General features: G+C 41.1%; 1 protein-coding gene across 5 annotated transcripts in view; it reads right to left on the bottom strand.

Moving 5' to 3' along the window:
• Nucleotides 1-15,731, bottom strand: part of FHL2 (four and a half LIM domains 2) — a 38,180-nt gene extending 22,449 nt beyond the window's left edge. The window contains exon 1 of one of the 5 annotated variants that reach the window (XM_090127976.1): nt 15,574-15,731. The gene's annotated coding sequence lies outside the window, so the exon portion shown is untranslated. Of the gene's footprint in view, nt 1-1,754; nt 2,005-15,573 lie in introns of those variants that run through there. The other 4 variants (XM_090127986.1, XM_090128010.1, XM_031605174.2 and 1 more) reach the window with 4 other exon arrangements.
• Between the last annotated feature and the right edge of the window lie 553 nt (nt 15,732-16,284).

Below are 16,284 nucleotides of genomic sequence, written 5' to 3' on the forward strand. Positions count from 1 at the left end.
TTTCATGGCCTTCGTGGCAGAATGGTGAGAACCAAATGTATGTAAATTCTACCCGAAGTCTTCTGCTGTCTTGGGTTCTCCTAAGTTTTCTCAAAATACCTCAAGTGCTGGTGCATCTCCCAGCCTCAGACCTGCAAGTCAAGTGAAAATGTCACCTGGGACCTCCAGGTAACTTTCACAAACATGGTTTCTCAGCAGTAGCAGTTTTTTGACCTTCCAGCAGTCTCACTCACCTTATCCATGCTTTGGTTTGGAAGCCAAAGGATAGCACAAAAGATCACTATCTATGCTATGGCTAGTGTAAAATACAGATTTATTAGTGCTCTGGCCAGATTTTGGACACGGCACTGTCAATATGGTAGTGTTTGGAACTGAGTTTTCAATAGATATAGCACCTCATATCATTTTTTTTTAAATTAGAAAAAAAAAAATCCCAAAATGTGACCTATAATATGCATGGGCTTTGTTAGAGCAGCCTTTAGGGTCCACTCATTCACAGTTAAATGATGATGCAGAAAACAATCAAAATTTTACAAGAATATTTTTTAAAAACTGTTTTTCAGCCTTTCAGATCCAAATGCCTGAAATAACTGTTTTCAGTTTACCTGAAAATGTTAGGCTGACAGGAGGCACAGAAAGACTTTAGGCAGAAAGTAGGGAGATCTGTAAATGTATAAACAGACGAAAACAGGGTTCATAACAGAAACTGCAACCTTAGCTAGAGAATTCCTTCACACTGGAATGTGTGTAAAGTGCCTAATAACACACACCCTTGTGTTGGCACGATCCTTATTTAAGACACTGGACAAATACGTATAGCCAACAATATGCATTACAGCAATTGACCTTGGACCTAATGATCAATCAGCAGTCGTAGTTAATATCCCTTAGATGGGTGTCAGGGGAGTAACAACAGCAGCCGGTGTGTAGATTTTACAAGGTTTGCTTTCTTGTACTGTACACAGTAAAGTTACAGTACGCAGGTATCAGGTGGACTACACAAAAGCCAGATCTCTTTAGGGAAGTCAGAAGTTTAGAACAGCCATTAAATGCAGACAGTGAAAGTATTTCCTTTATTATGTACACAGAGGTAACCATGTGAGATGGCATATAGTAAGCATCCGAGTTATCGGAGCTGCACACACACGCACAAAGAGAAAAGCGTGAAAGAAAGGGTTTCAGAGCTATTAATTGAGATTAGCATTCTAATTTATTCTCACCATGTACAAAGAATAAATATAATGCTGATGGCTCCTTTTTTCCCTGTACACAATCTGCCTGCAGCATTTGCCCGAGAACAGGAAAGGCTACCTTTGTTTCATATGCGTCTACTCTTGCTACAGTGCAAAAACCATCCTTTGTTGTGCTGGGAAGCGGGAGGTGTGCACAGAGGTGTAAGAAATCCTGAGCCTGGCTTCTGCTTGTTCTGACCTCCCCGGTGGATTACACACACAGCACAACATGGTCATTAAAATGAAATGACCCGGTGCCTCATCAGCTCGCTATATGTCACCGTATGGACAGACAAGCAGCAATAATTGCTCTGATGAGGAATTTTTCTTTTCCTCCTTTTCACAGCCCTGGCTGTGTGCTGAGGAGGAAGGGGACCTGAAGTCTCTCTCCTTGCATCCTTACCCAACAATCTGCTGGGTACCACACATCCCTCTCCATCTCCCTGCACCCTTTGTTTAAAGTGGCACATCCTAAGGCACGGTCCGTGGGGATGGAGGGGGGAAAAAGAGATATTTACTTACAGAGCAGTGGCGGGCAGCTAGTGTCACCTCCTGGACCTGGGGCAGAGGGTCACATCCATTAACAGCTGTGCCACGAACACACTGGCCTGCTTGCTGAGGTGCAGCCAGCCGAGGCTCTCTCCTGCCTGCTGAGAGCAGCTCTTCTCATTTCAGCTCTGCAGGCAGCGTGGTGTGGAAACAGCCTGCTGCCTTCCCCAGCCCAGTGAAACCCCTCGGTATCATTTTACCATATAAGGAGACAAAAGCATCGGAGACATTCATTCTTGTAGGCTCTCTGCAGCTGGCACCCGGCACTTGCTCTCTTCCAAGGGTGTCAATACTTCCTCCTCCTAAACATCTTGGCTTTGTTGGCCCCCTTCCTAAAATAAGGCTCCCCCCGCCTCCTCCAGCCTTTGTTTCTTTAAAACCCCTGATGCTTATTAATAACACAGCTCAGCTAAAGCTGAGGGGTCTTGCTTTACAGAAGGAAAGAGTTTGCAAGCCAAATGTTTGTACGTCTCTTCACCTGGCTGAGAGAATAAAAGCATCTGGTTAAGGTCGGTCACTTGGCTGCTTTGCCTCTATGACAGCGCCTTGCTCACAGACGAGTGAAAAAAACTGTCTCTCCCTTGGTGGAGAGGTGCATATTTTTATGAAGAGCAAGACTGCAGACTTGTCTTTGTGAGCATTCAGAGCCCCTTGTTTCCCCCTCCCCTTTTTTCTTTCTTTCTGAGTCTTCCTGTAATGAGGTGGGGGGAAGAAAAGCATGGGAAATCAGTGAAGGCAAAAAGCCCCTTGTGCAGGAGTGAGCCAAGGGAGCAGATTGCCTCAGCACATGCTTGGGACCCAGCACAGAGCCCTGCCAGTGTGCACATGCTAAGAAGAGGGTGAGCCATTAATCCTCCTATAACCAGGAATGAATTTTTCTGCTGCAGAATCCAATTTCATTTATTCTAGCAGTATAAATGGGCTAGCAGAAACACATTCAGTTAATCAAAACAGTGAGGGTCCTGGGAAGAAACTGGATCAGAAGCAATGGGGGTGACTGCTCTCTGCCAGTGGAGGGGTAGAGTGGGAAGGCAATTCAAGATAACACCTCACTGACGCCTGATGGGAGGAGGTGCTTCAAATCAACCACCAGGAAACCAGCAAGATAAAAAAGTAAAGCCCATTAGCCTGCTGTTGTTTTGCAAGGTAGTCCAGCATCCTTTCTGTTTGTCCTGGCTCGTGCTTGGGTGGTGGTGCAGGTAACAGATCACAGACCACTACAGGACCACAGGATGGCAGAGGAAGAGCCCTCAGGGTCCCTCAGGCCCACCCCCCCTCCAACAGGGCACCCAGGGCCATGGCCAGGTGGCTGCTGGAGACCTCCAAGGAGGAGACCGTTCAACCTCTGGGCAGCCTGTGCAGTGCTCCATCACACACATAGCACAGAAGTGCTTCTTGAGATGAGTTTGCTATGGGTTTCTCCTGAAACAAACAAACAACAGATACACACAAGCAACAAAAATCATGTACCAGAACCCTGACTTGCACTCACTGTTCTCTTGCATACCTGAATGGTAGTTAAATTTTGAAGGGGAATTAAACATTAGTCAGACTCAGCTCTACTCAAAATCTACCAAAAGAACAGACAGAATAAAATTACAAGAAAGGGCCATTTCTAGTTCTTCTCTGCAGAGATGAGTTATTCTGGTGTCCTACAATGACCACGGATCTGTCTGATGCTGTGGCCCTAATAATCGCATTTTCAAAGCATGGGCATTTTGTCCTAGAGGATCAACCATGGATGTATGGGACCGTGGAGTTTGGTTCCATGGTAATTAAAGCTCCTTTAATTCAAAGCTCTGCACTCCCCAGCCATGTGTTGCTAGCTACTCCCTTACATTGGCACTGGCACTGGCAGATGAGTTGAACCAGACACTGAGCAATTTTCAGTGAGCCCTTAGGCTTCCATAGCTGCACACCTGTCTTCAGAGGGCTGCTGGCTGGGCGTCTACTCCTATCATTGGCTTTTCTGATGCCCTCAGACAAGATATTGCATCTTTCTGGTCTTTAGTTTCCTTATCTGTAAATATAGGGCTCAGGAGAGCCACACTCTTGTACGAGTTGTTGCAAAATGTACAAAGGATCGGTTAATGCAGAATAACAACAATAATAACCTTTTTTCCTTTTGCATTGAATTATTTCACAATGACAACAATGTGTTACTTTCAATGTGAGCTACAGCTCTTAGCTCAGCTCCGATTTAGAAGCGGATGAAGTGCGTGAAGAATAAAAACAAGCCTTGAAGGTGATTAGATTTGGAATATTTGTGCCGTTCATTTCCAAAAGGCCTTTCCAAAAGAAATTAAATATTTTGAATATGTTATTTGATTTTTTTCTATTTCCATCATATTCACTTCCCTATCTGTCCACTGACAGCCAAGGCAGCAGCTCTGCCAAAGATTTTTTGATGTGAGCTGCTGGAACACACTACAGTGTTTTCCCCAATTATAAGTTAAAAATACATGCTGGCTCTAGCTGAAATTGATTAGCATAACTATTGCAGGCCATGGGTTGTCTTTGGTAAGATAAGATTATTTTTGTCTGATTTATCCAAAAATCTCTTAGTCCTTGAAGGCAAAAGAACCTCTGTTGATTTATAACCCAGATTTATAACCTCCCTGTGGGACTGTGGACTCACTATTGCTCCTGACACTCAGCATCAAGCCTGCATGGAGCTGGAAAGAGGGAGAGTTACCAGGCAACCCCTTTCCTCATCCCATGATGCGGTGAGTGCACTCCACCAAACATGACTCTTCTTTAGGGCTGAAATACAAGCACATTTCTGTGCCATTCTGTGCAATTCAGAACCATAGCCTATGGCTTATGAGTTTCTCACCTATGTTGCATTTATGTTTTGTTCTTCATGGTCTATGTGCTTTAAGAGGTTTAAATCTGATACGGAGATAGCAATACCTCACGTATAGGAAATGAGATGGGAAAAATATCATACATACACTGGGACTTGTCAGTGGTTTCACCAATCCTTCAGAAATCTCGCTTTAACTACTAGGCTGATGCCTCAGTAACTACCATTCCAACACTTATCTCCTTTTTTCTGGCTGAAAAGATTAAACAAACAAAAATAGTGGAAAAAGATGGCTGAATGTGGAATATTTCTATTTCCCCTAACCTGAGTCACAGAGAAACTTAATGTCTGTGAGGGAGCAGGGAAGGTGGAAAACAGTGCCTTAACATTTGAAAATAGCTCAGCTACTGACTGATTCCTTCCATCATGATTTTATCCTGGAAATAGTTTTGATACTTTATCAAAATTCAACAAATCCCTTTCTGATGCTGGAACCCATGTAATACAAGCTCCGTTGGACATGAGAAGGTGCGTTTAGGAAAACTGCTGTTTCTAGCAGTACTGCTTAGGAAATTGTGTATGCTTGTGCAGACATTGCATTTTAGTTCATTAAACTTGAAATAACAACAAGGCAATATTAACTCTTTCTGAAATTTCATTCTGATACAATATTCTTAGATGTCTCATTTTCCTCAAGCGTATGAAGAATATACAAATACTAAATGGTTTGGTTTTAGTCTATATTTTATTTCCCCATTCAGTCTCCCGGTCTTAAGTCTTTTTTGCAATATTCTGATCTTTTTTCTTTTCTTTCTTTCTTTTTTTTTTTTTTTTCCCACCTGAGTGAGTAGAGAATCAAGCAGAAATAATCATAAATATGTAGAATATGTAATAAGTATCAGGGTTTCACAAACTGAACAAAGTACAGAAGCACATTAAATCCATTGCAACCAAGGAAGAGTACTTTTTTACATGCACTGGAAGCCTGCCTAATTTAGGTTGATGCACAGCTTTTATAAGGATGTTTAGCCTAAGTCAGTATGAAAAGCTTAGTATTTTAGAAATTCCAAACTAATATAGAAAATAAGTATTTCCAGTGTTTCCTTTCTTAATATATTTTCCACCAACAGTTTTAACAATTTCAGTTTTAACAATTTTCTTCAGTGAATTTCGAGTAAGATGCCATGGCTCAGTAGCACTGAAGATCCTCTGTTTTTGTATAGGAGCTGTTATCCCCAGAAGGAAAACGTGTAGTTATCCATATTGTAGTATCATATTATATGTCTGTCAAGGCCTTCACTGGACAAGCAGCCTTGTCAGAAGAGACATCCTGTATCCTCATGGTTTAGAAGCCCATAACAACCACTTTAGGCTAATGGAAGCCCATTGGACAACTCCCCAAGACACAGATGTTTGTTTTGTGCAAACCAGCCATCCTGGAGAGCCATCAAGTGAAGAAACCATGAAGAGTGGTATCAAATATATCAAAGAGAGTGGAAGGTAGCAATTCTTGTTGCAGTTCTTTCCTTCCCTGCTTCCTCTATCAGTGTTTCTTCTTTTTTCCCCCTTTTAGTGAACAGATGGTGACTCTGCTTCTCAGGAAATCAGAATGAAACATTTTGTTTTCTGTCATCCTCACACCTCCTCGGTCTCTAAGCATTCCCTAAGCCCTTCAGCTCTGTAGTTAGTTTATCTATGACCACCAGGGACGGAGATCCCGGTTTCACACCTTTGGAAGCACCACAGGATCAAGAGACTAGAGCTTCTGGCAAGAGTTGAGTGGTCTTTAGAAGTGCTAATTTTCATGACGCTCCTAGGCACAGAGCTTTATTAAAATAATCTTAAAGACAGGGATGAGAAAGCATTTCTTCTTTGCTTTGTTGCTCAAAAGTATTTTCTCTGTACATCGTAGAGGACACCCAGGTAACAGTGCAAAGCCCTCTGTGGAGGAACTTTTGCTTTTTTTCTTTCCTCTGGATTCTGCTTGATTTCCATGCGTGGTCCCACTTATGACAGATGGGAAGAGGCTTTGGGGTTTCCTATCCTTGCAGATGGAACCTGAGCTGTCAATTTACTACAGAGCTCATAGTAATTGCTGGTCTTCCGAATTGGCAAATGCAACCCCTTAATTAAGGCTTTATTCATTTTGATATAATCATGATTTACAGTTCCCAGTTTCAGACATATGAAACAAGCACACTGTGATTGTTCCAAAAGCCTAATCACTCTGTATTTTTGATAGCACAAGAGACATGCAATTCTGTACAAAATAGCTCACATACCTAGGCGCTTCCCTCAGTGTTCCCACTGAGCTCTAGCGTTTTTAGGCAAAACCCCCTTTCAAGAGTCCTCCCCCGCTCACTGCTCCACTACCCCATGGTTTCTCCTCCAAAACATTAGTTCTGAGAGAATATTTTCCTCCTGCTCCCATGAATACCTTTTCAGCTAGCATCTTTTATGACCCTTTAGAGAGAGACGATAACAACGTTTGTGGCTGCCACTTCCTGTTATCAGGCATGCCGTTGTCCCAGGGAACTTCTGAGCAAACTGAGATTCATAAAATGGAACAGTTGGCAGGCACCTTGAATCACAGAATCACAGAATGGCCTGGGTTGGAAGGGACCTCAAGGATCATGAATCTCCAACCCCCCTGCCACAGGCAGGGCCACCAACCTCCCCATTTAATACTAGACCAGGACTCCCAAACTCATACCCAAGGCATGATCAACAACATCTAACTAATTCCTGGCAGATCCTTGTCTAACCTACTCCTGAAGATTAAGGTTGGGACTCAATAACTTCCATAACCTCCAATGTCTAATGCAGACAAGTTCTGACAATCTAGCACAGATGTAAAAAGAAAGAAACATCATTCAGACTATAGTTTGCAGTCTAACCAGAATGCTTGTAAAACATAACTGGTGTCAGACAGAACAGGTAAGTTGTACATATTCAGATCATGCCATAGCAATATGAAAATTGCTGAACAGAAGGATTCCTCCAACTCATTATCTCATTCTATTGGTCTAAGAAATGCCTTAGGAAGAAATTAAGAATAACTTGCAGTAATATCTCCATTTAATACTCCCCAGCTTCCCACAACATTTGGGTCAGGAGTTTATCAACTGGAAGGCAATATCTGCACTGAATATCACTTCTACAAACTTGAATAGTTACCTATTGATCCCATGAAAAATTCAATATTCACAGTTTACTGTAACAGGTAGCTCTACTCCATGTTGTTGAAGAACTACCTCCCTGTGTTTATTTTGAACATATTAGCCATTAGCTTCCTAGATCTTACATTCAGAGAATTAATTAGTAACAGATTTTTACTCACACTTTACAGGCTGCTCATGTCTTTATTCATCTTTATCATATCTACTTTCAGCCAGTTCTCTCCTAGGCTGGAGAGTCTACTCTGTATGAAGTCTACTTCCTGTGTTTTATCATCCTTTCCCCAGCTGTTTTCAATATGGCAATTTGCTTTCTCGGATTAAATGACAGAACATTAACATTCAAATAGCTTTTTGGCTATTTTTGACCACTAGGCAATTATTTTCATAAATCTACATAACTCCCAACTTTCCCACCCAGGTAGTCAGCTCAAAATCATTACTTTATAGATAAAATTCTGTTTTTCCTCACATGCACTGCTTTATGCACATCTGCTTTCAGTTTAAGATGCTACTGCAATGCCTAATCACTCTGTTCCCTAAGATCCTCGGTCTTGGTAGAATTCCACTATTGATCTTCCTTTACTGTAAGAGTTGCATGTACACTTTCAATCAACTTAATGTAATTCATTATCTTCTCTCTTATTCCATGAGTACTTATATGTTTTTTAAGGGCATTTGGTGAGAAGCCTTCTTGAATATGTGGAAAAGTACAAGTGAGTAGATAGTGCCAATCAAAGATCTCTTTCATCTGCATGCTTTCTGTCATTTTACAGAAACTCGATGGATTTTTAAAGCTTGACTTCCCTTTATAAAGCTGCACTGAATTTTTCCCAGTGTGTCATATTTACCTTTCTCTACCCTGCTGATTCGTTTTTGCTAATCTTACCATATCTGCCAGGATCTGATTTTTCCACTTTCTCTTGGAATCATTTTTAAAAGCTGGCATTCCATTAATTACTTCTAGGTGCTCAAATCTAAGCCTGCTTTAAATAAGAGGATATGCAGTATACTTATTTCAGCTGTTTCATCACCGAGTCCATTTAGATGTCTTGGGTGAACACCATCTGGTTCTAACATTTTCTTCCTATACATTTTGTTTATTTGCTCCATTCCTCTTCAACAGACAGTTGAGCTTCTGATGACACCCATATGGAAGTGTTCTGCTGTGGGAAACTCTCCCGAGCAAAATAAATAATAAAAAAAATAAATAAAATAATTTATTTTATTCTGCTACAACTTTCTGTTTCCCGAGGTCTCCTTTTATGCTCTGCTTATCTATTTGTCCTGTCATTCTCCATGACATTCAACTTGCCTTGAATCCAAAAGGAGCATACAGTTGCAAATCACTACCCAGATTACTTCTGAATCATAATGTTTTGATGTAAGTAGAAAGAGTTCCCCTCTTTGATTTGAGTATGACTAGGGATACTCTGTTTTTCAGATAGATTCTTCTGTATGGCAACAGTTATTTTTCTGCTCAACACCATTTGTATATTTTGCACATGTTCTGAGGGGGTTGGAGATGTAGGCTCAGACATACATTATGCTTCAAAATATGTGCTTAGATTGTGCACTTTGAAGTGGAGTCCTTGCTGTTGATCGTTGTAGGTCTGTGCTTACTTTGAACCCTATAAATGCTCATGCTCTTTAAATAACAGGATTAAAGCAATCACTTGGTTGCTGATGTGAATTTCACATCTAATGCTTCACACAGAACTGAAAAAAAAAAAAACAAAAAACTACTACTCATTGCCAGCCTGATAGACAGATGGATTGTGTTTGTCCCTGACAAGTTTGTATTCACATGGCTTTCTGGCAGACTTACCTTCATAATGTGAATGAAATTCAAATGTTCTCTGTAAAATGAAATAAAGGATGGATGCACAAACTGTTCCTACATTCTGAAATCTTCTACCTGTGCAAATGACAAGGAGATTATCCAACCCTCCACCCCTCTGCTCTCCCTGACTGCATCCATATCAGTAGGCCTTGCGGACCCAAAGGTGGTGGAAGATGGACAATCCAAAATGAGAAACATTAGTGTCCTGGCTGACCAACACTCAGAGGTACCATAGTCACATGGGTGTTTTGGGAAGTTCAGTAAAAATAGTCAGGAATGCTAATGCAGTTAAGAAAGCACCAGTCATCATGCAAAACCTCTTCTAAGCGCTCAAGATTTCTTGATGTTTTCATCATAATCTGTAATTTTTCAGAGATTTTCAATTTTGAACACAGAGGTGAACTGAAAATACTTCAGTTGGCTGAATGACTATCCTCACTACAAATTTTAAAATAGATTTTTGTCTTTTTCTCCCTGTAGATAATTGAGCTAGTGGAACTGATAGAAAACCATCACAGTTCAGTCCCTGGTTCTCTGTTTCTTAGCTCTGTCATAACTATTTGTTCCTGAATAAACATTTTCACACCTTTTTGTTTTGAGAGGCAAGGTCATTTCTGCAGACTATTGCACTCCATTACAGTCCTACTGAGATAGAATAAAATCCTAACAAAATATTTCCACTTCTTACACCAGTAGAGTTATTGACTCCACCAGACAAGCTTTCCATTCATCTGACATTCTCTTTCCTATGTTTAGGGTCCCACTTCACTATCTGGAAGCATAAATTCAGGAGTTCTTACAGTACAAGGATAGTCATGATTCACCTCCTGACTCACCAGTGTCCAAGAATTCATCAGTTTACAAGGAAACCAATATAAAATGTGAAAAGAACAAAGGAGAAATAAGAGAAGTAAGACTGACACAGATCGTAGTATGGAGAATCTAAGTTACTAAAGCACCTTGGGCAATAGAGGTAGAAAGGGGGAGAGATGTTGTAGTCAGAGACTTGTGATAACACTGTCCACTCCTTGATAAAGAAAATGTATAACTCATGCAAATAGTTTATGGTAGTATCCATTTCATCTAATTTTAACTGACCAAATGCTAGCAAACAAAATGAGCCATCCTGATCCCATAGTAGTGGATATGGAAAGAGAGGTATCTGCCAGAGGTGGTTCATTAGACACTTACTGAAGATGAAGTGAACTGCCATATAGATGTGATTTTCTTTCTCCATTGATTCTAGAGTGAATGTAGATGTCTAGCTCAGACACTTAACCTTTGCTAGCCAAAGTAGGGCAGCCTTGTCCAGGAGTAGAATTCACACACCTGAATTCTGCTGCTGTATTTTCCCCTACTCAATGGAGCAGAGCTGGGCACAACATGGAATTGTTCAAGACCAGGTTGAATGGGGCCTTGGGCAACCTGATCTAATGCTTGATCTAGTGGGTGGCAAACCAGCCCATGGCAGGGCGGTTGGAACTGGATGACATTTGAAGTCCTTTCCAACCCAAGCCATTCCATGATTCTATTATTCTATGAACATTGTTCATGCTGGCTTGAGGACTTTTATTCAGCTGAAAGGAAGGACAAAAATCTCTCTCCGAGACATTAATCTTAGAGCCTTAGGTCACTGCAGCCCTTAGTTGGGTCTCACAGTCTGTGGATCCTCACCACACTAGTCTGCTCTAGGACCTGGCCTTTCTTTTCATTTCTAAATTAGGGAAAGATGCTACTTTTCTCCTCTAAAAGAATGTTGTGAGAAGAAATAAACTGTAAAGCAACTTGACATTATGAAAAGCAAACCAAACAAGTACCCAGCACAGAAAGTGTTTGTCCTTTGTTCATTCAAACTCCTGACCTGAAGTTTAAACTCAGAATTTGAAAACTACCACAAACAGGAATTATTCTAACAGCTTCCTATCTTTTATCATTATGTACCAGGAGTGCCATGCCAGTGTTAGCACCTCTTTCTTGTTGTATTTTAAACGGTGTCTGAGCCCATGAAGTGGCATGCTGCCTTCTGTGCCTGCATTTCCAAACACTACCAGCACTGGGGGCTGTGGGGAGTGTTGCACTAAGACAGTCAATGGACTTCAAGCAGAGGAAATCAGGATACTCAGTATTTAAAAAATGGGATAAGTGACAGAATAATGGGCTTCTGTGTGGTGGTATCTGAAGATAGTAGGTATCCTTGTTTTCGTATGGTAATCTCCATGCAGGCAGGGCTTTGCTTCCTTAGCTGCAGTCTACCAAAAAGAGATGCAGTTACCCATTTTCCTCCAACAGAAAATATGCAAATTTCTAGTAAGTCTTCAGTAAAAAATCTGTTAAGCTTGACAGGGGAATACACTGATTTGAAAGCTCACTGGCTTTGTTTCCTATGTGTTTGAAACAATTCCTGTTCCCACATATTTACTCATTCTACTCTTTTTTTTTACAGAGGTTTTCCCGTTCTTTTTTTGTGATATGAAAATTTCAGTGAGATAGTAGGAAAAATTAACCATAAAAGAAAACCCGTACAAGTGGTTTCACACAAAATGCCACTGAAAATATAATGAGGAATAGATGAGAAGTATCTTCTAGCTCCTTCAGTTTCACTGCTTCTCAGTGGCATTTGTAATGGTGGCCAGTAAATCAAGAGAAACATTTTGAGAAGTTGATGGCTCCTTTTAAAATGTGTACAGTGAGTGTTCCTTCCATGTTTGTGTCAGAATGAGCTGAGCAAAGCCAGGCAGGATTGCTCAAACAACTTTGAGAAAAACGAGGACTCCGTGTAATATGACCTATGCTTCTCTGAGCTAATCAGCATTAGATGATGAACATTGTTGAAACTGTCTGACATTTGTCAGTGTGAAACTGTACTCACTGAGACATAAAGCCAGAGATAAAATATCGAAGCCAGTAATAATTCATCTAACTGAAAAACAACAGTGTCTGAAGCTTTCAGATTGCCTATGCTCTGGTTAGACAGTACACAGATATGAAACAAGGAAGACTTGTAAGAAAAAATGCAAAAACCATTTGCTGAGACAAATCTACTCAAACATAGCACTGTAAAAATTAGAAAGAAAAGGAGGAAATCTGATTTTTTTAGAAAACAGTGAAGGTTTCTGAGAAAATTCCCATTGCTTTCAGTGGTGTGAGGATTTCACTCCCAACTCAGTATTTACATTCCCTTTCTTCTCTAGCTTTCTTCCTTGAAAAAATGGCCTTTTATATTTTCTGTATTAAGGAAGCATTTGAATGAGTCTACCCACTCCCAGCCTCCTGCCAGCTGCAATCAAAAGTCTGCACTGTTCTGATGGTTTGCTGTTTGGAAAGGAATAAGTAAAGATATTCACCCATTAATCACATATTAAAATGCTAGGTAAGAACAAAGTATTATTGTTGGAAAGACTGCTTTCAGCATGGGTTCACTTTGGGAACAAGCTTTTGGTCTTTTTTGTTTTATTTCACTTTTAAATTCAAATCTACTGAAAAATCTGCACTAGTATGCATGTTCCTGCATTTTTTCAAGCTAAATATCTTTGGCCAACATTAAAAAAAAACAAAAAAAAAACCAACAAACAACACTGATGTTTTGCTGCACATGATTGGAATGCTACTTTTGCTTTTTTTTTTTTTTTAAGGAGGAACACTGTCAGTACAGCAATGATGATAATTTTATACTAAGAGTCCAACCAGAATAATTGTTTTATTCCTATTGCTTTAGTCTGAGGCTTGAATGATAGACAAATAATTTGAGGACATTAGAAAATTTCAAGCATGGGGGAGGAGAAACTATTTAAAAATGTTATTTTCACGCACAACTTCTTCAGTGCACAATTTACTACACAGGCACACCAGCTGAACACAATTGCAGGATCCTGGGAAGAAAAAAAATGGCCAAGGGGAGCAGCAAATCTGGCTTGAGCAGCTCCCAGCATGTGCTGGTGGCCCACTCAAAGCCAACACTGCCATCGTTGGTGAGAAGTGCGACTTTTGGTCTTCAGCCAATTTACAAAACTCATTTCACCAGTACTGGGGACAAGCAGATCAGAGCTGTGTATGCAACTGAGCAGGACAGACCATAGATGCAGTAGAACAGAGGGATGTGCGTGCAGTGGTGTTTGAAGAAGTTAAGCCTTCCAAAGCATTCTTGAGGGGATAGTAAGCCTCTAGATAAGATAGACATGTGTGCAGACTATTTGGTATTTATCACTCCTTTTTACTTCTGATGAAATTATGTGCTGTTCTTCACATAAAAGATGGAACAAGCTTGTTCTTAAGCTTGCTGTCTCAACACAGTGAACACCAATGGTCACAGCCTCCTGCCAGAGGAAGCCTGGAGAGCTCATCCAGACAAGATGTGCTAACTGAGGACAAACACACTGGCAATGTCCTCCTCAGCGGAAGATGGAAACGTGGAAGCAGACTTACAGGCACATCTATGTCATGAATCAGAGAAGACCTCAGGGTACTCCCTGGTATTGCAACTCATTGATTACTCTAGCCAGCTTAGCAAACATCGGCTTGGGCTCTCCCATCTGGGAATAGTTTGGGAGTGAGCCCATGTATGTGGCTATTTTTGGTTGTTGTATTTTTGATACAAGGAGCATGTAATGGCACAGGCATGGACACAGAGCATCGCAGAGGGTATTGCATGTACTGCTGTGATGGGGGCAGAGACAGCCCTGAGACTGGATTCAACTTCTCCACACTGATTGGCCCAATCAGCACTTCAAGTGAATATCCACATCCCAGCTAAAGTCAGTAGATCTCTCAGAAGTTTGGGATCAGCTAAGGGCCTACTCTTTTGCCTTTTAAATCTTCACTTAGGGATTGAGCTCAATTCCTAGTGCTTTGAAGTGAGGTGACAATTCATATGAGCCTTAGGTTTGGGTCAAATAGAGTTGATGGGGACCTGAGGTCCTATCAAAGCCTACTGGACAATGGTTGCTCAGTATTTTGGAAAAAAATAACAAAACAACTCCTTTCATTTCATTTCCTAATACAATAAACAAACTCTAGTGTAAAAAGTGATAGTTTTAGTTCTTGGGCTAAAAATAAATAGTTATTACCTTTGTATCAGTCTTTGTGGTCGTTGGATGAAAGAGCTTTTCCTTATAAGGATGTTTATATTAAAAATGTGTGCATAAATTCATCCAAACACACATATATACACATATATACATATGCACAAACAACCTTATTTTTCCAAAGAGGTCTTCTTTTATCAGCTTCATTTGAAAATTAATGCTCCCATGAGATGAGGTTAAAAGTAATTTAATGTAACAATGGCCTGATAATTGGCATTTGGCAGTTATAACTAATGCTGTTTTATAGTCTGGTTCTGAAGAATTCGTGCTTCGACACACAGACATGTTTTAGTGCTTTTCTTTCTTTTTCCTCTTCACACAGCTGCTGTAACCCATATCAAGCAATTGTTTAAACAAGAAATCAACAAGCATTGCTTGTAATTTGGCTTTCTTTCCTTGCAGGCTGTTAGGAAATTGTCTCAAAAAAGGAAAAAATAAAATGTTCCTTCTGCCCTCTTTTTTTCTCCCTTTCATAAAGAAGAAAATGCTGATAGAGAGGAAAAAAAAAAACTAATCACATGCTTTCCGCCTGAAGTCATTCAGCTTCCTATTCAAACCAGGAAAGTGTCTATAGTTAGACATGGTTGTATTCCTTGAGAACATGGAAACACGACAGCATATTATTAGTGCAGAAACTAAAGAGCAGCTGCTATTTAGCACCTGGTCCCTAACAGCGGGCTGGAAATACAAAGTCAGATACTCTGTGTGCCCTGGCAACAAGAAATGAACAAACAACCTGAAATCCCCTTTTCCAGTAAGAAAGAAGACCTCCCCTTGTGATGTCTGCCCAAAGCCCTGAGAAACTTCCAGCCCCTGTTGCAGAGGGAAGGTGAAAAGGAAAAAAGGGGCCAAAGGATGGTAAAACCCAGACAGGTCACTGCCTTACCTTGCTGCAGCTCGGCGGTGCCTCTGTTTGTGAGCCTGCGAAGGATGGGAGCAAATGCAGGGACTCGTGGCTTTATTGGATTACCCACACTATGTATTTAGTAATTAGACAGTTAGACATTTGTACTTCAGATGAGCTATAAATATAATATCTCCAGAGCCCCAGGCACCCAGAGGAGATAAGGACTGCAGCACCTCTGTGCCACCGGCCTTTTAAGGCATCACAGATATAGCAACACAAGGCCCCCAATGGAAAGGGCTGCTGTGCTCCTGACCTGCTCCATTTGAGAGTGCTGATTCTCAAAATACACTCACCTACTTTCAGGAGCTCCTGTGAGCGTCCCTCAGAAAGCCAGCACTATTGTATGATTTGATATTTTCACTGAGCTATAAGCAACTCTAACTTCTTGATTATTCCCCAAGGCTCTGGGATTAACAGAAATGCCAGCTGCTCTGTGGATGCAGTGAACTCCAGCTGCCCTTCATATGTTGGTCTGTCCATCCAGGCACACAGCCTCATTGCAAGGTGGTATATCCTCTTCATTCTGCCCTGTTTGATCCCAGGGGAAGATAATGCCGGTGCTGTCACTTCCCAGCAAGAAAATAACATTAGTGACCAGCCTGAGGTCACAAATCAGTGGGTGTGGGCAGGGGCCTCACAGCTCAGGAGCCTGCTCCCTCCTCTGGTTCCCCTGCTCGCTGTGAGGGAGTG

The sequence above is a fragment of the Phasianus colchicus genome, chromosome 1, assembly GCF_987193195.1.
Source record: "Phasianus colchicus chromosome 1, bPhaCol1.hap1.1, whole genome shotgun sequence".
Classification (NCBI taxonomy): Eukaryota; Metazoa; Chordata; class Aves; order Galliformes; family Phasianidae; genus Phasianus; species Phasianus colchicus.